Below are 6,865 nucleotides of genomic sequence, written 5' to 3' on the forward strand. Positions count from 1 at the left end.
ATAAAGGTGTGGGGTATAAGAAGATGTGAAAAACCTTTGGAGGTTCAGTTGGACATGGTTTCAGTTGACCTCTGACATGATAAGATAAGATAATGGAACTGTGTCAATGGAAAACTGTACTGAGTAGTCAGTCTAAGCTTTTAGTGATATAAGTTTATTGATGATAGAATACTGCATGATGACCTTTTCCTTGTTTAGAACTGATTGTTCTTTATGAAACGTGTTCTGATATTTGTATCTGAAGCTTTCCACAGCGATAGTAAGAAGCTGAACAAGCAGTTCTGACCGCACACACACACACACACACACACACACACACACGCACACACACACACGCACACACACACACACACACGCTCATGTTACTGAACAAATGTATTACAGTTTTTTACAGACGCTAGGACACATTTCCCAATACTTAGGTCACGTTTGCAAAACTCCTCACACAGTGAGCACAACAGAAGTCTATGTGGGCTAAACTGAGGACCAGTTATCATTGTTTTGGCACAAAATGCATTCAATGACTACATCTCTCAAATTTCATGAATTATCTTCTCACTCAGACACAACAACTGCCAAAAATCTTTGTACGTACAGGACATTTTGCATGTGCTTACATACTGTTTTCAAAACTGTTAAACTTATGGCCAAAACAATAACACAATGCAAAACTTAAAAAGAGCAAAATCCAACAGCAATATTTTATTGAAACATATTTTAAATCTAAAAATGCAGTTTAACCAGCCACAGCTTATTCTCATTGTAGATGAACATCTACACAGGTGTTACTCCTTCAATTTTTCAACTCCTTCAATTCTGGCAGCCAGAAGATTCTTTCCTAGGTGTGTTGCCCTGATGACATAAGATGTGATGTGGATGAGAACCTGTGGCCAAATGGAGAAGACCGAGTAGATTAGCATTACTATTGTATGTGTATCAGTGGATGGTGTGTATACAAATTCTTGTATTTTGGGATTACTTAGTGCAAAAAAATAAAAATACATAAACAAATATTAACGAATTCTGCATGATGTCTGATTCATTCCAGTAACATATATTGAAATTATAAACAGAGATGTGTCCTTGTTTTACACAAGAAAACACTGTGTAATGCTACATGTTGTTAGTGTTTTTAGGTCATCGTTTTGTGGGTGACAAAGTGTGTTTGTCGGCTGTCAACCTTTGCTAGTGTTCTGGAAGAATGAGTTTATTTGAGACCTGAATAAAGTGTTTTGGTAGTTGTAGTGCATTTTGAATGTGAAATGAACTGCTTTGCCAAGCTGACGGTCAGTTAGGAGGATTGTGTGAAGAGTTTTGCAAAAGTGGCCTAAGTATTGAGACATGTGTCCTAGCGTCTGTAAAAAACTGTAATTCCTGTTGTATAAATAAAGAAAGCAGACGGTGACAGAGCACAAGTCCGTGAGTGTCTCTTACGTGTAGGAGTGCTCTGTCACTTGTCCTCGCGAGTAAAGACGACTGCAGTGTTTGTGTTTTCTAACTCAAGTGTCTCAGCTGAAGAACTGCGGGGTGATTTAAAGAAATGTCAAACTGTTTGTAATTTAAAAATGTGGAAACTATGGAACTACAGTTGGGATGTGTGCTGGGATGCTCTTGATAAAGAGAGCCTCTTTTATTGTTTTATGACTTGTTTTGCTGACTGTTGGGGGCCTAACTGTAACCCACTCTGTCTAACTGTTGCAGAGTTAAGAATCTGTAGTTTTTAGAAGTAACACAAGAAAAGTTTATTTCTAAAGGAATACCTGCTGTTGTTTGTGGTGATCTATTTAAAACTATTAGCCTCTGTGTCTTTTCGAGCGCTAAAGAAAAAAAGTAAAATGCTCCTAAAGTAGTTAAATCATCCATGTGTAATCAGCAAGTCTTACTGTTGCAGTGTATTTGTGCCTAGTAGATAATTATATGGCTAGTTGCATTAAAGGAACATTGGGGTTGATACAGTGCTAGTGTGGCTAGGTGTGAATATGTGCTTTTAGAAGTATCACAGTTTATTTCTAAAGGGATACATGTTGTTTGTGCTATTCTGTTTGAAAACTATTTGCTCCTAAATAGCACTAAAGGCAGCACGGTGGCACGGTGGTGAGCACTGTTGCCGCACAGCAAGAAGGTCCTGAGTTCAATTCCACCATCAGGCCGGGGTCTTTCTGTGTGGAGTTTGCATGTTCTCCCCGTGTTTGTGTTCCCTCCGGGTACTCCGGCTTCCTCCCACCGTCCAAAGACATGCAGCTTGTGGGGATAGGTTAATTGATTAATCCAAATTGCCACTAGGTGTGAATGTGCGAGTGAGTGTGAGTGTGAATGGTTGTTTGTCTCTTGCCCTATGACAGCTGGGATAGGCTCCACCGCCCCCCGCGACCCTAAGAAGGACAAGCGGAAGCAAATGGATGGATAGCACTAAAGAAAAAGCAAAATGCTCCTAACTAGTTAAAATACCCCTAAACTAGTTAAATTAAATCATCTATGTCTAAATAACAGAGCTCTGAGACCTATACAATCCTTTAAAAAGAGTTTAATTAAAACACATAATGGTTTCGTTAAATAAAACGCTATTAAACACATGTAAACTCATATGACCCCTGAACACATGCACGAGCAAAAAGTCCGTTCACACGCACATGCACTCACATGAACGCGGAGGGGGGAAAGAGGAAGTGGGGGCAGGGGCAAAAAAAGTATAGGTATATTACTACTCTTGCTGCTGCAATTGCAAATGACGGAAACAGGGAGCCTAGTGTCCCAGTGCTAGGTATCACTGCTGCTTTTGTGATGTAAATGTAGAGAGACTGGCAACTTGTTGATAGAAGCTTGCTGCTGCATTTGCAAATGAGGGATAAAGAGAGAACCTGGTAGCTTGGTGCCAAAGAGGTTTACCACTGCTTTTCAATAATGGATGTACAGAAACTGGCAACATGTTGGAAGAAGCTTGCTGCTGTGATTACGAATGATGGCTATAGAAGGAACCAACTTGAAGGATTCTCCACTGCCTTTCCAATGATGGATGGACAGGAACTGGCAACTCAGGGCTAAGAAGCTTATCGCTGCAGTTTGCAAATGGCAGATATAGCAAGAACCTGACACCCCAGTGCTAGAAGGGTTTCCCGCTGCTTGCAATGATAGATGCAGAGAAACTGGCAGTTCAGTAGTATGGAAGCTAGATGCTGCTTTGCAAATGGGGGATGAAGGAAAACCTGGCAACCCAGTGCCTTCTTTATTTATTTATTTATTTTCTCTATGCTGAGAAACTGGCAAATCAGTGCCAACGTTTGCTGCAGAGTTTAGCAGAAGCGGAATGTGTGGCTGAGAACCTGGCAACTTGGTGCTGACGTATGCTGCAGAGGAGGGATGAGAGGCTGGGAACCAGGCAACTCGGTGCCGAAGCATGCTGCATTTGCTACAGAGGGATGGAGTAGCGGCAACTCAGTGCCTTTTTAAAAAAAAAAAACTATGCTGAGAAACTGGCAACACAATGGTCGAAAAGCTTGCTGCTTCTGCTTTTGCGAATGAGGGATAAAACAACCTGGCAACCCGGTGCCGACGTTTGCTGCAGAGTTTAGCCAGGAAGAGATGAGAGCCTGGGAACCTGGCAACTCTGTCCCGAAGCATGCTGCAGAATTTGCGAAGGAGGGATGAGAGGCTGGGAACCTGGCAAATCGGTGCCGAAGCACACTGCGTTTTCCTGTGGAGGGAAGGAGAACTGGCAACTCTGTGCATTTTTTTTTGGTTTTTACTGAGAAACTGACAGTTCAGTGGTAGGAAGCTTGCTGCTGAATAACCTGGCGTCCCAGTGCAAACTTGCTTGAGCATTTAGCAAAAGGAAGGATGGAAAACATCACGGTAAAATCATGTTACTCCTGAGAGATAAGCTGTGTTTAAAGGTATTCGCCGAGAATGGACCCTGTTTGCACGTAAACGAGAATGAACAGCTTGCAGAACTGGGGGAACCTATAGAGATGACGACGGGAAGAAGCATGTTTGGAGGCCCTGCTCCTGAAATTTCAATACATAATCTTCAATTAAAACAGAATCTAACATAAATATTATTGTCCCTAGAAATGGCTCGAATCCCAAGATCACAGAGTAGCAAAATCTGTACTTTAAAATAAGCTCTTCCTGTTTCATTGGAGCAGTAAAGTAACACAACACCATAAATCACTTTTTGACACAAAGTCACTCTCACGACATTATGAGGGTGTAGGTGTTAATACGTTAATAATAATGCAGTGTGCAGTCCAACACCCCCACATCAGTGGCTCAGTCTTATTGGTATATGTACATTTGTATTTGCCTTTCACTGTGTACGACAAACAGCGGTGCATGGGAGCAGCTACAAAGTTTACTTGTGTGTAATGCTTTTAATGGTGATTACAGTAACAGGCGGTGCTGTGAGGGATGCTAGAAACATGTTGTTTGTGCTATCTGAGCTCACCAAGTCAGTGTGTGTAGACACTCTTAATCTGGGGCCTGTGTGGGCTGTTGTGTGTTGCATATAACCAGAGATGGGCAGTAACGGGTTACTTGTTAATTAGATTACTGTTACTGTCACGTAAGCACGCTGCGTTACTGCGTTACTAAAACCGTGATTTTTTTTGCGTCTTGACAGTGACGTAAGCGAGTGCGACGTTTGTGACAACAGCTGTGTGCAGATCAACAGTGGATAACATATCGAGTGCAGAGAGAGTATGAGCGTGCAGCGTTTAAAGCGTGGAAGTGCTGACCTTACTTTGAGTTTGATTCCATAAAAAGTGACAAAAACATTAGTGTCCGTTGCTCACTGCGTGGGAAGAAAACTTCTTTTTACAGCGTAAACACCCCTAAACGTCTGAGCAAGCACCAAATACGGGAATGTGACATTCACAGAGAAGCTGCCGTATCCTTCCACTGACCGCTACGACACACCTGCACCAGGGCAAACCTTTGCCTGCCGCACTCCTGCTATACAGGTGAAAATAGAGCAACAGGACCGCTGAGTCTTTGACTTTATTTATCTTCTGCTGTGTTTTACTTGCATTTATTTGAAAGACTGAGTGTAAACACAAAAAACTATTTTATTTTATGTGCTGGAATGTGCAGAAAATAGATTTAAATTTCTTCCAGTCAGAGAATGTTGCAGATAATTTAATGTTTGCTTTATGCATAAAGTTAAAAGATTAAAACTAATAAAACAAGTTTTAAAAAGAGACTTTTCCATTTGATTACATTTTGTATGATGGATTATGCAGAAAAAGTAGAATTGTGCTGAAAGATCTATCGCTTTATCACCTCTTCAGGGGATAAATCATGTTGTAAAAAGTAACTGTAGTGGCAATTCCTTTACTTTTGAAAGATCAAACGTCCCACAACTTAAAGTCCACAAGCCACTGCTGCACTGAGGTAATATTTCGTACGCAGGCAAAAGAAGTCCATTGTCCAAACCTTTTAGTTGAGAGTTTTGGTTTATTTATCCATCTTGGCAAGCAATAACAAGATCCTTCCTGCTGCTTCTCCTGCTCTGGTAAAAAACCATAGGCCCACCCCAATGCATGCTGGTCCTATACCAGTCTCTTTATTTATAGAAACAAAATGGCCCTACAGCTTTTACTGACTAATTTAACAAAATAACAACAAACAAACAAATCATTTAAAACAAAATATTAACCGACAAATAAACCCCAAAATATAAGTAAACTAACAAACTTTAACTAATTTCAAAAATAAGAACAAAAACAAAAATAAAGAACAAATAGCTCCAACACTCCGGCCCCTAATTGTGCATACAATCACAATTACTTTAAAGTCCCAAAAGGAGGAGCTATTCCCTTAAACAAATCCTTAATTTTCATTGATGATTTTCTTCACGATGAGGCTTCCAGTAGCAGAATAAGTTTTGTCACTGGCCTTTCCAAAACACTGGTCCTTGTTTGTAGTCTCACAGAACGCACCAAGCCTTTTGCATCCTGGTTTACATTTAAGACTTTCGCCATCATCCATGATCCTCTTGGAGCTGTAGCGTCTGCAATTAAAACAACATCTCCAGGTATAAGACATCTTTTAGTCCTCATCCATTTTTGTCTTTCTTGCATCAAAGGTAGGTACTCAGAAAGCCATCTCTTCCAGAACAACTCTGCCATGTACTGTACCTGTTTCCACCTTTTCCTGACATGCAAATCACTTGGATGAAACAGTCCTGGTGGAAAAACTGGTTTATTTTTCAGCAACAACAAGTGATTGGGTGTCAGTGCTTCAAGATCATTTGAGTCATCTGAAACTTTAGTAATGGGTCTGTCGTTCATTATAGCTTCAACCTCACAAAAGACTGTGTGGAGTCCTTCATCATCCAGAACTTGCTCCTTAAGAACTGAGGCTAAAATATTCTTTACTGAACGAATGAGACGCTCCCACACACCACCCTGGTGAGAAGCTGCTGGGATGTTGAAGTTCCATTTCATGCCATCCTGAACAAAAGCCTTTTGAATTTTGGCATGGTCCAGCTCAGTCAAACTTTCTTTCAACTCTCGATTCGCCCCAACAAAATTTGTAGCATTATCAGATCTGATGGTCGAAACTGGGCCTCGTCTACAGATGAACCTCCTCACAGCATTTATACAAGAGTCTGTATCAAGTGTACATGCAATCTCCAGATGTACTGCACGACTGGTGAAACAAGTAAAAAGAACTCCATACCTTTTAAGGAGACTTCGTCCTCTTTTAACACTTATAGGTCCAAAATAGTCCACTCCAACATTTGTGAATGGAGCTGTGTCTGGCAGGACTCTCTCTTCAGGCAGATCCGCCATCTTTTGTTCAACAAACTTTCCTCTGTTGCGTCTACACCTGATACAACGAGAGATGATTTTTCTGGCAGCAGAATTTG

Source organism: Aulonocara sp. 'chitande type north' Nkhata Bay, linkage group LG5, assembly GCF_057382095.1.
Source record: "Aulonocara sp. 'chitande type north' Nkhata Bay isolate Kocher_YH1m ecotype deep benthic linkage group LG5, A_spYH_male_GT1.1, whole genome shotgun sequence".
In the NCBI taxonomy this organism is placed as follows: Eukaryota; Metazoa; Chordata; class Actinopteri; order Cichliformes; family Cichlidae; genus Aulonocara; species Aulonocara sp. 'chitande type north' Nkhata Bay.